This window comes from Narcine bancroftii, chromosome 2, assembly GCF_036971445.1.
Source record: "Narcine bancroftii isolate sNarBan1 chromosome 2, sNarBan1.hap1, whole genome shotgun sequence".
NCBI lineage: Eukaryota > Metazoa > Chordata > Chondrichthyes > Torpediniformes > Narcinidae > Narcine > Narcine bancroftii.
This window is the reverse complement of record NC_091470.1, coordinates 161,958,966-161,979,738: the sequence shown is the minus strand read 5'-3', so window position 1 is coordinate 161,979,738 and position 20,773 is coordinate 161,958,966.

Sequence of the window (20,773 nt, the reverse complement as noted above, 5' to 3'; positions counted from 1 at the left end):
ATGCTGACTTTGTTTCAAGAGCTGGCTATTGTCACTCTCTTCCGACGATTAAGAATGGTCACGCTTGTGCCAGGGAATGGATGAAATTCCTGAACGTTCTTTTGCAGCCATTTTATGAGGGTTGCAATTTTGTGAGCTTGATCTAACTTAAGGCTTCACCTGTGTAATGATGTGGACTGAATCTGTTCATCATTTTATCCACAAGAAAATGTATCCTGCAGAGAATTCATCAAAATTGCATTATCTGGATAAATCCTTTAATGCATCAGTATTGTCACTGGTCCTGCCTTTTCATTTCCTGTGTGAAACATGCAAGGTTCCACTATTTGAATGGTTGTGGATTAAAATCTTAGAATTTCTGTGGATCTATTAGATTAAGGCTCAGAGTATAGCAGCTTTTTAACTGTTAATGTTCTGGGTCTGTGCATTTTCAAGGGGATCCTTTATTTTTAATGTATTACCAGCAGCAAAAGGCCATGTAATTCTTTTATGCTGTGAAAGTTTCACATGCTCAAACTTACATTCTCAAGATGTCTATTTATCCTACCTGGGTTTGAGCTGTCATTTTGTCCTGTTTGTGGTAAATTACCTGGTCAAGCACACCTATTGGCCGGCACAACCCATGGCCCGTCCCCACCAGCTCCTGTATAAAGGTGGCTGTTCCACAGCCCCCTGCAACTCAGTGCAGGACAGCCGAACAGTAAGGATATGCTATGTTTGCAAGCAAGTTGAAGCCTGTTGGTTTCTCTACAATAGTCTCCTGTTACCTACCTAAAAAACAAATTGCTGGGAGTAGTCAGGGTATTGAGGAGCATCTGTGGAAGGCTAGGAATTGTCGACATTTCGGTTTGAGACCGTGTCAGCAAAGGTTCCTTTTATTGTCACCTAATAATACATAATAATGTAATATCTATGACATACTTCAAATTTTGTCTGCCTTAAACCTCTAACAAAAGGAGAAAGAATAACAAAGGAGTCCCTTTAGAGTCTCGGCGTGTCCGTGGATTTGCACAGACACCAGTTCAAACCGAGCTGCAGATCCAAAATACCAATTTGGTCAGGAAGCCTTTAGTGCCTGAAGACTCCACAGCAGCCTTTCTTACCCTCAGCACTATCTCGAATTCGGGTTCTGATACCAAGTTCTAGTGAGCCAGCCTCCAGCGGCCAGCCTGTGTGGGCCCTTCGACCACGTCACCAGCAGCCCATAGCCTGTACGAGTCCTTTGGCCACTGAGCCCCTTGTTGGTCTGCTGCCACAGCAACCTTCCCCATAGGGTCGACTCCCACGCTTCTTCTCGTCAGGGGGAGTTCTCCCCATGTCTGGTGCTCCCCCAGTGTATGTAACTCCTTGTGGTATGCTGCACATCAAAGGCACTACCATCTTAGGCGCATACCCGGTGGTCGCAGGATTTTAAAAAATCCTGGCTCCATTAATAGGCTGTTTAAAACCTGTACAGAGCCGTCAACGTTAGAACCAGGCAGGGGGACCCTGCGGAGCAGTGCTGTGTCTCCGCTCCCTACTCTCTCAGCCTCAAATGTATACTCTCCACAAATTTAACACAATGTATCACAGCTGTTGCAAGATTGATGAGACATTTCTGCTGCACTGAATCTTCCTGAAGACAGTGAATGCTATTGTTAAGTACACTCACTATGCTATTGCCTGAAGAACGTGCATCAACCTGAGTTTCATCTATATAAATGTAATGCCCAGCATATGTGAGCTGCTTTTATAGCCTGTCTACATTTATCTTGACTAAGCAGGACCAGACCCAAGACAAGATTTGCATAGCACCTACATAGCCCAGGCATGCTTGGACTGACCAAAACAGATTACTTTGTGAGCAATACATTAGTAGACTTAAAATATGACAGGAAATTACAAAATAAGTTATATCTTTTTTTAAAAAAAAGTACATTATAGAAAAATGTTAAGGTGATTTTCATGATCAGGAGCCCAAAATGTGTTCAGGAAACAAATCTTCTATGCCCAGTGTAAGCTCCAGGAGATCGACCACAGAATAATACAGCATAGAACCAGGCCCATGTGTCTGTGCTGAACATGATTTCCAAATCAAACTAAAAATCTGCAGCTTGCACCAGGTAGATGCCCCTCCATTCACGTCATATTCATGTGTCTATCTAGATTCAAAATGTTTCTTAAATGCTACTATTGTATCTGCTTCCACTGCTGCTAGCAGTTTGATCCAGGGGCCTCACATTTGGTTTATTTGCCCCACACATCACCCCTAACATTAAATGCATGTCCTCTAGTGTGTGATGCTTTGCCCTGGGGAAAAGATTCTGACTGAGAAGCTTTGAATTTTTGTTAACCATTTCTAATGTGGAATCATATTGAACATCATCTGGAAAGTCATAAAAAACTCATCCTTCTTTTATCTACCATATAGATTACACCCTCAAAAAATTCAGGTGTCTGGATGGACATAACCTTAATCTCGACATGTCCACTGGGAAGTAATCCCATCAGTTTAGCTCTGTCCAAGCGCTAAGTTGCTCTAACCCTATAATAGATTCCAACAACTTTCCTGCAACAGATGGTAGGCTAACAGGCCTATAATTTCCTAGTTTATCTATTTTACTCTTTATAAATAGTGGAGTGACACTGGTAATTTTCCAATGCAAGGCAATAATTCCTCAAATTTGCAAGAGAATACTGGGTGAATGGTAATTAGAGAGTACACAACTCTCTATGTGGCTCATTCATGCATTGAGAAGACTTAAGATTTCAGATTTATTGTCAGAGTATATACATAACAGTCCCATATAACCTTGAGATTCCTTTTTCCTGCAGGCGAGGCAGGATTACTACTAATTGAGTGCAAAAAATAAACTGCCCACGGCATGAACATGTAAACAATCAAAAGAACTATAAACTGATAATGCAAGTAAACAAACTGACTGTGCAATACAGGGAGAGAGAAAAAAATCAATAAAGTGCACAAGTAAGAATCAAATGAGTCCCTGATTGAGTTTGTCGTTGAGGTGTCTGATAGTGGAGGGGTAGCAGCTGTTCCTGAACCTGGTGGTGTGAGTTTTGTGGCACCTCCACCTCTTTTTCCTGATGGCAGCAGCGAGAACAGAGCATGTGCTGGGTGGTGGGGGTCTTTGATGATTGCTGCTGCCCTCTGACAGCAGGACCAAGGTCATCAATGGAGCGCACAACCCAATAGGAGACAAGGTGTGGAATTTGAAGGTGAGCACAATTTTGGATTTAAAGAAGCTGTTGGCCAGTCAAAAGAAGGAACAAATTGTCGATTGTCATCATTTGGAAAGTTGGAGATGATGTGCTCAGGTTTGGTTTCAAGCCATCAAAGGGACAGCAAAGGAAACAGGAAAGGAAATTGTATTGAAGCAATGATTAATAAAAATACAGTAGGAAAAATAGTTGTGAGGAAGTGAAGTTGGCTCGAGACCCAGAAATAGGAAAAAGGTGACACATTAGATGCTGCTTCTAATTCGTGACCTTAAAACCACAGGCCAACTCACAGTGGAAGGAAAACTTTCATTGGTGAGTGGGTTGGATTTTCCTTTGATATCTCATCCAAAGGGTTTTAACTCCAAGGATGTAGAAAAATGCTTCTTAAACCAGTGGATGTTCCTTTGCACGTTGTCTCTGTTGTAAAGTAAAATAAATGCCAGGCATTTCCCACCACTCCATGCTAATCTCAAAGTAATCTATTTTAGTGATGTTGATTGAGGGGTAGATGCTGGCCAAGCCAGGAAAGAAGCCTGCAATGTTGGAAAATACATTGCTCAATTCCTCCCATTCATCTAATTCTATTGATTTCCCCCATCTGGGTTCAAAGAAATCTCCTACATGAAAGCCCCACTGCTCCTTTTGGAGCAGCAGCTGAAATCTAATTGCAGGTGCTGTATGTTCTGAGCTGGAAGCGGGGGTCCTTTGTTCGTGGGAATCTCAACTAGTTGCACAGATCAGATCTTGGATCATGTGCAGGATCAAAAGTGCACAGTCGAGGTCATGGAAAGCATTCAGATCAATGGTCTGGCAAAGCCAAACAAGATGAATCAAAATAAAATGCGGGCAAGCGTCGATAATCACAAAGCCAGTATATTTCTTCTCAGGGTGTGATTTTTAAAAAAAAATAAGCAAAAAAGAGTTTAACTTGGTTTAAATGAGCAATTGATTTGCCAATGAGCTTGGATCTTCATTTAATTAAATGGATTGCTCTTGAAGTTGCAGCAAATGCAAAGGCCCTCAGGAGCTGATGAACCTCGCGAATTAACTGGTCTATTATTGAGACTGAGGCCTCTGTTCTATTCCCTTCAATCGCACCAACATGTAGACAACTCGTGATGTATCTGTCATCCATTATCTGGGTCAGTGCACCTGATGAGACTTTTTTTGCAATTGACAAATGCACACAAGATTGAATTGTGGCAAATTACATTATAATGCGTATAATTTAGCCACATGAAGCTACGAATAGTCTGCCTGAAGGCAGGGGCCTACAGAATACAATACTAAAATAACTGAAAAGTACGAGAAGCTCATTAAATTCTGAAAGAAGGAAGCTCATTTTGGAGAAGAGTACCTGAAAGGTATAGTATTTTCGAATATTGTGTTAGAAGGCAATACTTGATTCCACAAGAATTTTCATTTGCAATTCCTTGTTCAATTATACCAGTGGTTTTCAAACTTTTTCTTTCCACTCACATACCACTTTAAGTAATCCCTATGCCATAGGTGATTAGTAAGGGATTGCTTAAGGTGGTATGTGAGTGGAAAGAAAAAGTTTGAAAACCTCTGTTTTAATTGCACGGTTTCAGAACTCCAAAGGAAATGGGCCAATGACAATTTTTCTCAAGCAAAATATTTCAGTAACAATTGGGTCGAGAGCAGTGATTCTCAACCTTCCCTTCCCACCCCATCCCACCTTAAGCAATCCCTTACTAATCACAGAGTAATCATAGGGATTACTTAGTGGTACGTGAGTGGAAAGAAAAATTTTGAAAACCACTGAACGACACAGTAAGTCGTGTGTGTGAATCAACATCTTTCTCTGGTCTATTGAGTTCCCAAAGCTCTTGTGTCACAGGGAAAGTCAACCAAGCTCCTGTTGCCCATGCAATGATTTTTCCTGGAAGAAGGATTTGAGTTCATGTTGCATTAGGTCAAGAGTGCAAATGGTTGCAATCAGATTTCAGATTTATTGTCATACATCACATCACATAAGATTCTTTTTCCTGTAGGTGAGGCAGAATTTCACTTATTGGTAGTGTGTAGCGGCTACTACGGTAGAGCTACTCAAGTAATACAAAGACACACTAATCAACTCAAGACTGACTTTATTCAGGTTTAACAATGTTCTTTTATACCAGACATGTCCTGGACTCCACGGGATAAGGTGAGACATTGCTATTGGAATGCCTTCGATTCATATGACCATATAACCATTTACAGCACGGAAACAGGCCATGTCGGCCCTTCAAGTCCGTACCGGTTCACTTGATCAACTCCACTAGCTCCTCCACAAACTCCTGAGGAAATAGAGGCTTTCTTCATGATGCCATTGGTGTGTTGGTTCCAGGAAAGATCTTCCGAGATAGCGACTCCCAAGAACCTACATTTGCTCATCCTCTCCACCTCTCTGTTCAGAAATCTGATGGTGGAAGCCTGCAGACACCATGGTTAAAACAAAAACAATGCTGGAGAAACTCAGCAGGCCAAACTGCGCATTTGACCAAGTGATGATGGTTGATGTGTCAATCACTCTATACCATGATTAGATTTTCTGTTTCTTGGATAACAGGGTTTCTTCAGGCTCCTTGGTGTGGATTGCAGAGGGTCATGTGACCTCTGCCTGATCCACAGGACCGGCAGGTTTAAATCATTCCTTGTGAGTGCCCTGCACCTTCAGGCAGGATACTCAGCGGGACAATGCGCCATTCTCCAGCACGCAGTACTGCTCTGTTAGGTGAGTATTCACCTGTTTGTTCATTTGATCCACGGCCTGCAGAACCATGCCGGTGACGGTTTGCTCGCTCGACCCACTACACGGCAGCTACATGTGCAAAACAAATTACAAAACATACACATGTAAACAAATAAATAAATGAAAACAAACTGCAATACGGAGAGAGGGAAAAAATCAATAAAGTGCACCAGTAGGAGTCCTTAAATGAGTCCCTGATTGAGTTTGTTATTGAGGAGTCTGATGGTAGAGGGGTAACAGCTGTTCCTGAACCTGGTGGTACAAGTTTTGTGACCCCGATACCCCTTTCCTGATGGCAGCAGCGAGGAGGGAGCATGTGGGGGGGGGGGTGGAATGTGGATCATTGATGTTTGCTGCTGCTCTCCAACATCAGTGTTCTTGATAGTGGGCAGAGTTTGGACTGCGATGTCCTGGGCCGCGATGTCCTGGGCTGTATCCACTAGCTTTCCGCATTAGTGTCCCCATACCAGACCGTGTTGGAGCCGGTCAGCACGCTTCTGCACACATCTGTAGAAAGGTGGCAGGGTTTCAGATGTTCCCTTCTATCCCTTATAAATCCCTTCTAAAGTTAAATGTAGTGTCAATAACAATCTTTACAAATGGGCCCTATCAACAGGAAATAACCCGTGCATTTACATTATCAAACAAAATGTATGGAGACATGAGGGAAAGTGAAGAGGTATGTTTCATGGAGTGTCATAACTGCAAAGGACTCAAGACGTTTCTATCCCAGAATCATCGAGAATTAAACTCCACCAATTAGTGTATTTTTGAATTGTTTTAATGCTACTTTTTTTTACTTTTGTTTTTATGTGCTCTTGTATGTTGTAATGTGAGTACTCTGGGTTGTGTTTTTAATTTTGTGGTGTTTTCTTTCGCAATGACAATAAAGTACTTGCTTATAAAGGAAGAAAGGGAGGGAATTCCACACTTTATTGTCCAGGAAGGCATCAAGTGCCGCGTGTAAAGTCAGGATGTCTGTCTTGATGCTTAGGTTTTCACATAAAGAATTGTCAGTCATGTGGACTGGCAGAGGTGGTTATTTATCAGTGCCTTCAGGTAAGAGATGGGAGAGAACATTAGGGGATAGAGGAGGAAGGAAAGAAATTTGATTGTGAGACCTCCGTAAGTGATAACTATTAGACAAAGTACTGGCTACAAGGAGAGAAAGGCGTACGTACTTGTCCTCCTGGATAGGAAAACATCCTTCATGTGCTCCCTAAGGCGCGTACAACTGGCTTCGCGTGGCTAACCATGTATACACATGGAAGAATCTTCACGTGAATAATGAAGACAACTGTGTTTTCAGTGGGCAATCCGTCTTTACCTTCTGCCACTTCCCTTTTGTTCTGATTAAATCTCCAAATGAATAATTAAATGGTCTCCAGGTGAAAATTTGCAATTTACCATTTTACCTGCTGTTTGTGAAACTCCAGATCTAAGCACAAATTCTTATGGTAATGTATCAATGTGTTCCACTTCTTTAATGATATGTGTGCAATAATATACTTTGGACCCTCATTAACAATGTGTTACAGTGAATCAAAAAAGCTTAATACCCCATTTATATTCCATATCCTTGGAACATTCCCCTGATAGTAGTATTGTACATCACTTGGTTTAGGTCTGGATTAAAGCAGTGTTAGCACAAATTTTCTTCTTGAGATGTTTGTTGCCAATATTTGAGAGCTTCTATCTACAGCAGCAGGTGGTGTATTTCAAATAGAATGGATAAATGCCTTTGTAATGTCTTAAGCATTTCCCCGCCCATTCTCATCCCCCATCCTCTTTGCTTCATTCCCCTCTATCCCCCATCTCCCCACGACATCAAACTGGCAGACAAAAGGGAGTGCTGCAACAGTTTGGCAAACTGATGTTTACCTTTCAGAGATTAGACGCCAACTCTCAGATACCACCTCCTCATCATTACCCGAGGAAAAGACCCCAACAACAAGCTACAGTCATCACACCAGGAAACTCCCTGCCCAACTCCACAGCCTCATGATGTCACCATCCCCACACTTCCTGCTTCTATCCCTTACTGAAGATCCACAAACAGGACTGTCCCGGCAGGCCCGTTATTTCCAACTGTTCTTGCCCCTCTGAACTTGTCTCCTCGCATCTTCACCCTCCTCTCTACCCTCATCTGCTCCCTTTCCACGTACATTCGATACCTCCCATGCCCTCATCACTTTGTCAACCTTCAATTTCCCTCTCCCCTCTGACTTTGGATGCCAAGTCTCTGTCCACCACCATCATCATTCCCCCCCCCCTCACCCCATAAAAGGCCTAAAGGCCTCCCTTGAACAATTTTTTGTCCAGTGTCTCTCCACCACCTGCCTGAACATTCTGACCTTTATTAACTTATTTCAATGTCTCTTATTTCCTTCAAAACAAAGGTGTAGCCAATGGGCACTTGCATGGGTCCCAGCTATGCCTGATTTTTGTTGGCTATGTGGAATAGCCTTTGTTCTGCAAACAGCCCATCACCACCCCAACTTCTTCAGTAGGCATTGGAGGGTTGAATGGCCTCCAGCTGATTCGATTTCTTATATTCTTAAATATAAAGAACATAAAGTGTGCTGAGCAGCTGCATCACAGACTGGTATGGAACTCCGATACCCTTGAGCGTAAAGCCCTGCAGAAGGTAGTGTACACTGCCCCAGACTTCACAGGTAAAACCCTCCCCACTGTCAAGAACATATATGGGGATTGCTGCTGCCATCAAGTAGCAGCAATCATCAAGGATCCACACCACCCAGCACCCGCTCTGTTCTCGCTGCTGCCATCGGGAAAGAGGTAGTTGCCACAAGAACTCACACCACCAGGTTCAGGAACAGCTGCTCCCCCTCCACCATCAGACTCCTCAATGACAAACTCAATCAAGGACTCATTTAAGGACACTTACTTTGGCACTTTATTAATTTATTTTTTCTCTCTCTGTATTGCAGTTTGTTTACATTTGTTTACATTTATATACTTTGACTCAGTTTATTTTTTTTTGCACTGACAATAAGCAGTAAATCTGCCTTGCCCGCAGGAAGCAGAATCTCAGGGTTGTTTGTACGTGATGTTATGTATGTTCTCTGATAATAAATCTGAAATCTGATATATGATCCAGAAATTATTCTGGGGAAAGTCAGCCGATCAAACAGTGTATTTTATATGGCAAAGATACATAAACAATGTTTCGGGCTTGAGCCCTTCATCAAGATGTAAACAAAATAGTGGGGAGGGAAGGGCAAGGGGAGGAGCACAGTCCAACAGGGTAAAATGTGCACGTCTACTTCCGGAGCAACGTAAGAATTGACATCTCACGTAGAAATCATTCCTCTTCTTTTGCCCTGATACGATTCTACAAATTCACTTCCTCAGACTGAAGCCCCTTTTCCACTGGCACCTTGTCCCAGGAGTTAACGGGGAATTAACTCGGACAGGGTCCAGTGGAAAAAGAAAACAATTGGCAAGCCAGCGTCAAATCACTCTGGGGATAGATAGCCTCAAGACCTACTCATTTCCCCGGTGTCAGCTGACACCGGTGTTACCGATTAAACCAGTGGAAGAAGGACAGCAGAAAGTCACCAGTTTCCAGTTGAAGGCAGACTCTCCGATTCCCGGGGATGAGTGGCATTCAGTGGAAAAGCAGTCAGTGTCCCGAATAAAGGGGCCCAGTGGAAACAGCACAAACAGGCTCCTATCCCGGGACACTGCACAGCCAATTAATTGGGATGCCAGGGGGAAAAATGGCTTGAGTTAGTTTTGATGCATGTACTACCTTCAACTCCTACAATTCTGGACATTTGGATCCCGTTCATTAATTTCCACTTGGCACTGTGATCTGAAGCATTGCTCGTACTTTAATAAAACATTTATTTTACCTTATTAGCAACAAATTGTCAGGTACTTTCAGCAGATCTATCAGGTATAAATTCTCTTGACAAAACCTATACTAACTCTGAGTGATTAAATATTCCCTGATTCAGGGTAAGCTTTGACTTCTGACCCACACAGACCTCTGAAACCTACAGTTCTCTGGGCTATTTAAATGCAACTCCGAGTTAATTGCCTTTGCAATTCTCCAGTTCACAGGCAGTTTTTCTTCCCACAAATCTCCAGAATTGCCTGCCTCAAAGCAAGCAATTCCTCAAATATGCTTCTGTGCACACAATCTGTGTAAGATGATAGCTTCATGTTTTCTTTAAAGCCTGTGAGCTCTATCCTTTCGAATTCATGGCAATAACCACTGCTGTCTTAAAGGAAACTCGGTGTTTACTGGCACTAAACGGCATAACAAGTTTGGGATCTTTTATATGACCCATTCTTTTCCTAATTCTGAAAGTATTCATCGTGTTCTGTGTGCCATTTATCTATTTATTGCAGAACTTTGATCTTCCTGTCAGTTTATAATTTCAGGCATTTCCTTACAATGTAGAAGGAGGCCAGTCTCTGCTAGCAATCCCATTCCTTCCACCCCTGAATCCCATTCTCATGCACGTACCTGTTAACTTCCCTTGATTCTACCCCCAGCTGCTTACATCAGGGTAATTCACTGAAGCCAGTTAATCCCAAACTATCAGCCCAGCCTGGGAGGTGGATGGAAACTAGGAACGCCCCAAACCAACACACAAATCTGCAAACTCCACACAGGCAGACCTGGTGTTAAAGTGGACCCGCAAACACTTGACAGATTAACACAAATGCACCTGCCAAGTGCTTTACTTTGGCTTTGCAAAGCAGGAGATTCCCTTGCACCCAGAAGCAATGCCATCTGCAGCTAATCTCACCACAGGGGGAGTCTGCCGCCTGGCTCGCAGATTGCCACCTTAAGCAATCCCTTACTAATCACAGAGAAGCGATGGCATCGGGATTACTTAAAGTGGTATGTGAGTGGAAAGAAAAAGGTTGAGAACCACTGGACTAATGTGGAGAGAACCCATGCAGTCACAGAGTGATCGTGCAGGCAGCATCAAAGGTCAGGATTGGTCCTTTGGATCCAGGAACTGGGAGCTTTTCAGTTTTTCCAGAACATTTGAATGGGTGTCTCCTTATGTATGAGAGTTTCTTAGAATTCTTAGAGTTTCTTAGAATTCTCTTGGGATTCGTTAATCAAGGTCGTGCCCCTTACCCAATGGTTAACAGTCTTTCAGCAAATTATGGAGTTGTTGTTCTTCAAGCTTGCTGAATTATCAAAACATCCCATGGAATGTCCGCTGCAGTATTTTGTTTTGGTTACTACTTTGGGAGGTCAGGACTGAACACAGGATTTTGGACCCAAGAGACATCTGCACTATGAACAAAACCATGAGTTTGAGAGCAGTATGTCTCTCCTTTGGGGCATTGCCTTCCCCTCATCCTTCTTCCCATGATGTGACCAATTCATATTCTCTCCGATGTTGTCCTAAATGTAGAGGATATTTCCTCTTGGAGTAGAAGCTTGAACTGTTTTTTTTTAAAAAAGGGACAGAATTGTTACTGAAATATTTTGCCTGAGAAAAATTGCCCTTGGCCCATTTTCTTTGGAGTTATGAAACTGTGCACATAACGAGTCAATGAGGTACAGTGAAAACAGTGGTTTTCAAACTTTTTCTTACCACATGCCACCTTAAGCAATCCCTTACTAATCACAGAGAAGCGATGGCATCGGGATTACTTAAAGTGGTATGTGAGTGGAAAGAAAAAGGTTGAGAACCACTGGACTAATGTGGAGAGAACCCATGCAGTCACAGAGTGATCGTGCAGGCAGCATCAAAGGTCCTTTGGATCCTGGAACTGGGATCCTTTGGTCCTTTGGATCCTGGAACTGGGATCCTTTGGTCCTTTGGATCCTGGAACTGGGAGCTTTACTATCTGTGCATGGTGCTGCCCTGAAAGGTGGTGAGATGGACATTTGTGAATTGACGAACTTGGTCAGTTCACATTTAATCTTCCTCCTGATAACCTTCACGGATCATTTCACAATCTTCAGTTTATTTCACCTGCTGTATGATAACTGGGCAAAGGAGACAACTGCTCAACAAAAGGAAAGGAAGCAGCACAAGGATCCAGCTCAGTCAACATCCCGAGGCCCAGCAAGCTATCACTGATTGTAAAGATCAATATCAAAGTTTGTAAAGTGTGCCTCATGTCATAAAAACAATCGTTGTCACATATTATTCTGGGAAGGAGTTTCCATAAAGATTGCCACAAATGAGGGGACCAACAAACCTTGTCATTACTGCTTTTTGGAAGCCACCATAGTTGTCTCCTGTAAGTCCACTCAAACACCCTTTCGTGCATTGATCATTTTGGGTAACTTTGTGTTAATTTTTGTGTAAGCTTTAGCTCTTGCTAAGCTTCTCTAGGATGTTGTACCCTCTCTTAAGCCTAGAAATTATTATTCATTTTAGAAATGGGAACATAGTCTGTACCTGTATAGAATGGACAGAGAAATTCCACTCAAATTTGCTGAATGTGAAGTCAAGTTTATTGTCAATTGATTGTACATATACAACTCAGACACATAATCAAACATAACACACGTATAGACAAGCAAAACTTATGCAGGACAAGAATTCATGTGTACAAATAAATATTGTTTTGTACGTATGAGAGTCTCGGATGGTCAGTGTGAGCAGTGCCTTTGGTCGTTCAGCATTCTCACTGCCTGTGGGAAGAAGCTGTTCTCAGCCTGCTCGGTGGTGGCTCTAATGTCCCTGCAGCTCTTCCCCACCAGGATCAGCTGAAAGATGCTGCTCGTAGGGTGGAGGGGGCCCTCAATTATTTTTGCGAGCCCCCCCTCTTCAGACCACAATCTCGGTAGATCACGCCGACGGGGCGGAAAGCTCATTAACGATGGAGGTTACTCGATAACTTAAAGCGATGGAACCGGTTTAAGGAGTGCAGGACGAGAGAAACGCGAGCTTGGCATATTGAGCATGAATAAAACTGAAAGTAATATTCCATCATCCCTAAAGTCATCAAGTATTCATGTATTATTATAATTGAATCTGGCCTCCACAAGCAAGTCTCTGCCTTGCCCCAGCATACTGGAGTCACACTGACTGATTTTTTCATCCCCAGCTCATAAAGTTGTTTCAAAACAAACAATGATTGTTATGGTCTTGCTCTTGTGCTCAGATGAGATTGAATTATGTTATATTGGATAAACTCCCAGAACTAGGAAAAATGCCAGTTACTGTCAACCTCTGATAGGCTCCACATTACAGAATAGACTGCCCATTTTTGTTGGTGAAATCCAGACGGAACCTTCGGAGTACACGCTCCGGTAAAGGCAGGTTGACAGAGCTGGAATTGAGCCTGAACGACCATTTCCTACCCAACATGATTCCTTCTCCTCCTTTATCCAAAGTTCATTGAAATGTTTCTGCCCGTGAAAATGCAACTTTGTTTCAAAGCTCAATGGGCGCAGCATGCACGTGATGTGGGAGGAGTGTGTGTGGCGGAAGGGGAGGGGTGAGAGTGGAAAGGATGGAGAATGGATTGGAAGACCTGATGCCAGCCGCTTAGTGCTTTACCTCGGCTTAACTTGCCGTTAAACATGGAAGCCAGTGATTCTGATTTAGACAGTTAGCCTCACAAGCACCCTTTGGGATTCTTTTTGAGATCCCTAAGGTTGCCAGTGAAAAACCTGTAAAAGCAAAGACTGGGCCATTTCGAGTAACACGGTTTCAGTTTATCTGTAATGTTTTTATCTGCTTAAACAACCGAATACTGAATGCTTTTCACACGCTGATAGACCAGAGGGACAGATGGTCACTTCCCTAAGCCGATTGGATTGGCGTCCATATGCAAATTAATGAATGTTTATCAACTGTATGCCTAAATAAGAATCAACTGCCTGCTTAAAATGACAACAGCATCTTTGAGTTCTAGTGAAGCTGCTTGTAACGTTTTTTTCCACACAATGTTGGAGAAACTCAGCAGGTCAAACTGTTTGTACTTTATTCTTTTTTCTTTGGCTTGGCTTCGCGGACGAAGATTTATGGAGGGGGTAAAAAGTCCACGTCAGCTGCAGGCTCGTTTGTGGCTGACAAGTCCGATGCGGGACAGGCAGACACGGTTGCAGCGGTTGCAGGGGAAAATTGGTTGGTTGGGGTTGGGTGTTGGGTTTTTCCTCCTTTGCCTTTTGTCAGTGAGGTGGGCTCTGCGGTCTTCTTCAAAGGAGGTTGCTGCCCGCCAAACTGTGAGGCGCCAAGATGCACGGTTTGAGGCGTTATCAGCCCACTGGCGGTGGTCAATGTGGCAGGCACCAAGAGATTTCTTTAGGCAGTCCTTGTACCTTTTCTTTGGTGCACCTCTGTCACGGTGGCCAGTGGAGAGCTCGCCATATAACACGATCTTGGGAAGGCGATGGTCCTCCATTCTGGAGACGTGACCCATCCAGCGCAGCTGGATCTTCAGCAGCGTGGACTCGATGTATTTTATATAGCAAAGATAAAGACACAGGTACTCCTTGACTTGTGTCCATCTGCGTATACGACCGGAACCACACAGGAACCAAGATGGCCTCAGCCAGCTTACAGACTCTGGGATGGCATCTAACAAGGCAAGTACTCAATTCCGACATACAAACCATTCCGAGATGCGACTGGTCGTCCAGAACAGAGCACAGACGTATGTCGGGGAGTACCTGTACATAACCAACATTTCGGGCTTGGTGAAGGGCTCAAGTCCGAAACTTTCATTATGTGTCTTTATCTTTGCCATGTACAGTTCACTGACTGACCTCCTGAGTTTATTCAGCATTTACTTCAATCATTTTGTCTGCAGATTTTCACGTTTAACTGCCGATGAAATTCATTCGCCATCATGGTTGGCAGAGACAACTTGGGCCATCGAGACTGTACCAGTGCTGTGCTGCTTTATGCTTTCTATCACAGCAAGTGGCCCAAAAGAATAGAGCAGACGACTGGAAAAATAAAGTCACTATAGGACTCTGCTCCAGTATACAGAATGATATTATCTTCAAAAATTAGGTTAATATTCAATTTATTGACAGAGAACAGTCTGGAATTGAGGCACTGTGTTTGCCATTTGTCACTATTCAAATTAATGGTCCTGCAATTATTCTCAGTGTTTCTGTTGTGGAACCATATTCCATTAATTAGATTGGGAAGAAAAATGGTTTACTGGTTGCTTGGAAGAAAAGACAGGGGGGTGGGGGAGGTGAGAGAGGAATGGTGGCTGAGAGCAAGGCTCACACAAAGTTTAAAACAAACCTCAGCAACGGGAAGATTTTAACCCAGTAATATATAGAACGCTGAACATTACAGCACAGTACAGGCTCTTCAACCCACGGTGTAGTTCTAACCCATGTATAACTACCAAAGAAATCTAAACACTTCGCAATCCTCCATTTTTCTTTCATCCAGGCTCCTAAGAGTCTTTTAAATGGCCATATTTTTCCAGCCTCCACCACCACCCCTGACAATGCATTACACACTGATTTCTCCCCTAAACTTTCTTCCCTTCACTTTGTACAGATGATTTCTCAACCTGGGAAAAAGGTGTCGACTGTTTTTCTCAATCTTGTAGGCCTCTATTCACCTCTCATCTTCCTTCGCTCCAAAGAGAAAAGCCTGAGCTTTGCTAACCTTGACACATAAGACACATTTTCAATCCAGGTAACACCCTATTAAAACCATCTCCGTAGCTTCCACATCTTCCCTGTAATGAGGTGACCAGAACTGAACGCAATATTCTAAGTGTGGTCCCTGAACTCAATCCCCCGACTAATGAAGCCCAGCATACCATAGGGGTTCGTCATTGTCCTATCAACCCACACAGCAACCTTAAGAGGTCCCTCTGTTCCTCCATACTGATAAATATCCTGCTATTCACCATGTTCATCCTTAAGAGCTCCCTCTGTTCTTCCATACTGTTAAATATCCTGCTATTAACCATGTTCAAGTTTGGCCTACCAAAAGGCATCACCTCACACTTATCCGACTTGAACTCTACCTGCCCAATTCTCATCCTGTGTGTATGTTGTTTCAATCTACGACAGCCTTCAACATGATCCACAACACCTCTAACCTTTTTTTTTATCATCCGCCTACTTACTGACCTGTCACTCTACTTCTTTGTCCAGGTCATTTATAAAAATCACAAGGAGCAAGAGTTCCAGAACAGATCCCTGCAGAACTCCACTCGTCACTAACCTCCATGCAGAATACTTTTCGTCTACCACCACTCTCTGCTTTCTACATGCAAGCCAATATTGTATCCACACAGCCATGACTTCCTGAATGGGAGACCTTATCAAATGCCTTACTGAAATCCATGTACACTACATCTAATGATCTACCCTCATCAATTTATTTCATAATTCGCTCAAAATACTAAACAAGGCTCATGAGGCATGACCTTCCTTTCACAAAGCCATGCTGACTATCCCTTAGAGGACTGTACCTCTCTAAATGCTTGTAAATCCTGTCCTAAAGAACCCTCTCCAATAGTTTACCCACTACTGATATAAGACTGGTCTATATTTCTCTGGATTCTCCCTATTTTTTTTTAAGCAAGGAGAGCACATTTGTCATTCTCAAATTCTCTGGCACTGCCCATGAAGACAAGAGGACACAAAGCTCACCGCTCACGCCCCTGCAATCTTTTCTTGTCCCGGGAATTAATCATTCATAATGATTTTAAGAAGTTCCAGCACTTCCTCTTTCTTAATCTCAACATGGCCCAGCACATAAGCTTATGCTATTCTGACCTCACCTTGACCAAAGTCCCTTTCTCTGGCCATTTAGGGCCTCCTCTGCCTCAGTGGTCCCACCTTCACTCTCGTCATCCTTCTGTTCAAGTCAAGTCACCTTTATTTATTGTTCATACCATTCTCACACAGTAAATACGAAATAGTGTTTCTCCAGGTCCATGGGGCATATTTACATAAATATAAGTTGGAAGTTAAACACATCTGTAATATTAAGACGTATACAGTAAAAGTCCATGGTACCCTATCCACAAATGTCCTGGGAATTCAGGAGCCTGATGGTTTCAGGGGAAAAAAACTGTTGCCCAATCTGGATGTAAGGGCCCAAGTGGTAAGGTATCTCCTACCAGATGGCAGAAGGGAGAACAGTTTGCATGAAAGGTCCATTGCTTTTTGCCTGCATCCAGTATTGTAGATGTCCTTCACAGTAGGAAGAGAACCCCTAATGATCTTTTCCGCTGGCTCCACTGAACTCTGTGGAGTCTTGCGGTCTGAGGCGGTACAGCTACCAAACCAGGTGGTGATGCACAGGATGCTCTCAATACATCCTCTATAGAATGAAATGAGGATGGAGGGCGGGAGGTGAATTTTCCTCGGCCTTTGCAGGAAGGGGCCAGGTGAGATTCTCCACCAAGTGCACTCCGAAGAACTTGATGCTCTTGACGACTTCAACGGTTGAGCCACCGATGGTCAGCGGAGCGTGGTCCCCCTGGGCCCTCCTGAAGTTGACAACCATCTCTTCTGTTTTAATAACGTTCAGGTACAGGTTGGTGGCTCAACACCAGTCGGTTAATGACTTCACCTTATCTCTGTTTGCTGACTCCTCATTCTGTGTTGTCAGCGAACTTGATGATGTGGTTCGAGCTCTGTTCTTCACGTAAGCATAGAATGCCTTAGGGCTTTCCTTAATCCTACTTGCCAAGGCCTTCTCTAGCTCTCATATATCCTTTCTTAAGTTCCTTCCTGACTACAATATAATTCTCATGCCTTTTGGTTCCTTAATCTAATGTATGCTTCCTTCTTCCCCTCAACTTGCTGCCTCACCTGTCATGTGAGCCATGGTTCCTTTTTCCTGTCACCCTTTCCCTGTCGCAGTGGGACAAACCTATCCAGAACCCCTGCACAAGTGGTCCCTAATCATCCACCACATCTTAGATCTGAAAGGAGATATGGTGTCCTGAGGGGGATTGGTTTGAAGTAAGAACTTATAGCATCAACAATCACTGCTGAAGGACAGATTTCTATGAAAATAAATGTTCTTGCCAGTCTAATGGTTCACTAATTAATCATTTCAAGGAAAGGGGTCCAAAGCATGATGAAAACTATTATACTTGCACAAATACTGAAATTTACTGGACACCATTATCTACATCAGGTGAGATACTCTTCAAACTGATACTTGTGGTCCTGAGATCAGTGCAACATGGGGACACAATTTAAAAAAAAGCCCATAAAAGCCAAAAAGAAGAAAAAGTTAGTCAACAAAATAACTAACCCCAAAACTGACAGCTTGGGGGGTGGGGGGGAGAGAGAATGACATAGTGGAGAGGGGAAATGTCACACAAAGGAAGGGTGAGCCTCACACAAAGGGGGCTCTCATGCAGAGAAAAGGGGAGTCACAGAGAGGATGAGTCGCAGACAGAGGAAGTGACAGGGAGAGAGAGAGGTGGATTCTCAAGGACACTGGTCTCTCACAGAAGAGATGGGTCTCACGCAGAGGAGAAGGCTCTCCCAGATATCTGGATCATGCCACTGTGAGGGGTGGGGGAACCTCATGGGGTGGGGGGGAGGGGAGGAGAGGAGATGTATCCACAACAGATTCCTGAATAATCAATGAACTTACTTTTTGTGCATGATTATTTTTATTTTTCATATGAATGTCTGCACTATGATGTCGCAGAATACTGAATTTCATGACTTGTTCACTACCATAAAGTCTGATTCTGAACTAATAAATATTGAATGTTACCAGGAGAAAATGGCACAAAATGGGAATAACCTAAGTCACTTGACAGGTGGTAAAATCACAAGTGATAGTAATAAACAGCAAGTAAAATTTAATTTCTAGTAGGAACATTAAGATTGTCTATAGAGCACACAAGAGCCTAAACTGATATGGATCAATTGCTGGAGGAATGAGAAGGAATTCATTGGGAATCTATGAACTCTTGTCCTTGATGTATAACACTTGTCTATCATTCAAGCAAACCCAGGATAAGGTGACGCCAACATGTGACAAATGTCCTTAATGTCTTGTGTGGGAGTGAACCCATTGGGACCCATTCCTATCCCGATTTATCTAATTGTGTCTCCAAAGAGTTCTGCAATGCAACAAGATAATCTTTACAGGAGATTATTAAGAATTGAAAATTTTCTCACTTTAAGTAGCACGCCGATTACCTTGGACGCATGAAGAAACAAAAAAAGGCAAAGATCAGCGTTTCTAAAATTAGCATTGGCTTGAATCTGTCGTCTGTTTCATGCGGTTGCATCTCCTCACCTGTTGACACTGCCCATATTGTCAGTTGGCTGCTTCCTTCTGCTGTGTAATTAATTTATGCCATCTTGAGGGACAATTATATCTCAACTACAGTGAAGTGAAGACAAATGGAGCTCTCAGAGGTGCAGCACATGCTTTGACTTCACAAGTTCCTTCCATTCATTTGAAAAATAGAAACCATGTATCTAAACAAAGTTTAGATACTTGCAGTTAAACAAAGAGTGTCTGCAGATACTGGGATGGTAATTTAATACACAAAAGTGCCGGAGATACTCAGCCAGTCATGCAGCAAAGATGGATAGCCAACACTTTGGGCCTGAGCCCTTTGTCAAGGTTTGAAGGCAATGGTTAGTGTAGCGGATGGTGAAGTGCTCTAGCATTGTCAGTGACCGGCACTGTCTGTAGAGTTTGTACGCTCTCTCAGTGTCTGAGTGGGTTGCTTCTGGGTTCTCTGGTTTCCTATCACTCTCCAAAATATTTGGGGTGGTAGGTTAATTTGCGTGTAATTTGACTGAAAGGGCTTAATGTTAAAAATGTTAAAAAGCAGGCAGGTTCTCTATGGACCAGAGTGGATATGTCTAAAGTTAAATTATCTCATTTTTATTCTGATATAAAATCCTCCATGTGACAAATGTAAAATTGCTGAGGCTTCTTTGTACTGTTGGACTGCCCTAGTTTAGAAAAATTCTGGGAAGATATCTTTCAAGCATTATCGGTGATTCTTAAAGTTAAATTGGAACCTTGCCCCTTAATTGCTCTTTTTGAATCATTCCAAGATGTTTTATTGACTTCAACTCAAAACTGAATTTTACCTTTTACTTCATTGATGGCTGGATGTTCAATTTTGATTAAATGGAAAGATAGTTCTCCACCCACCTACCCACACACAATGGAAAGATAGCTCTCCACCTACCCACACACAATGGAAAGATAGTTCTCCACCCACCTACCCACACACAATGGAAAGATAGTTCTCCACCCACCTACCCACACACAATGGAAAGATAGTTCTCCACCCACCTACCCACACGCAATGGAAAGATAGCTCTCCACCTACCCACACACAATGGAAAGATAGCTCTCCACCTACCCACACACAATGGAAAGATAGCTCTCCACCTACCCACACACAATGGAAAGATAGTTCTCCACCTACCCACACACAATGGAAAGATAGCTCTCCACCTACCCACACACAATGGAAATATAGCTCTCCACCTACCCACACACAATGGAAAGATAGCTCTCCACCTACCCACACACAATGGAAAGATAGCTCTCCACCTACCCACACACAATGGAAAGATAGTTCTCCACCTACCCACACACAATGGAAAGATAGCTCTCCACCTACCCACACACAATGGAAAGATAGTTCTCCATCTACCCACACACAATAGTTAAATGATATTATGTCTTGTTTAAGTTTAGGAAAAAAATTAGATGTTCCATTAAAGATTCAAAGGCATGGAGGCCCTTTTATGGACCCGGATCACAATCTAAAGTTTTAGGGTTTTATAAGTTTCGATGCTGTGCAATCTATTTCCAGATTATCGTCACATCATACTCAGATGTTAGT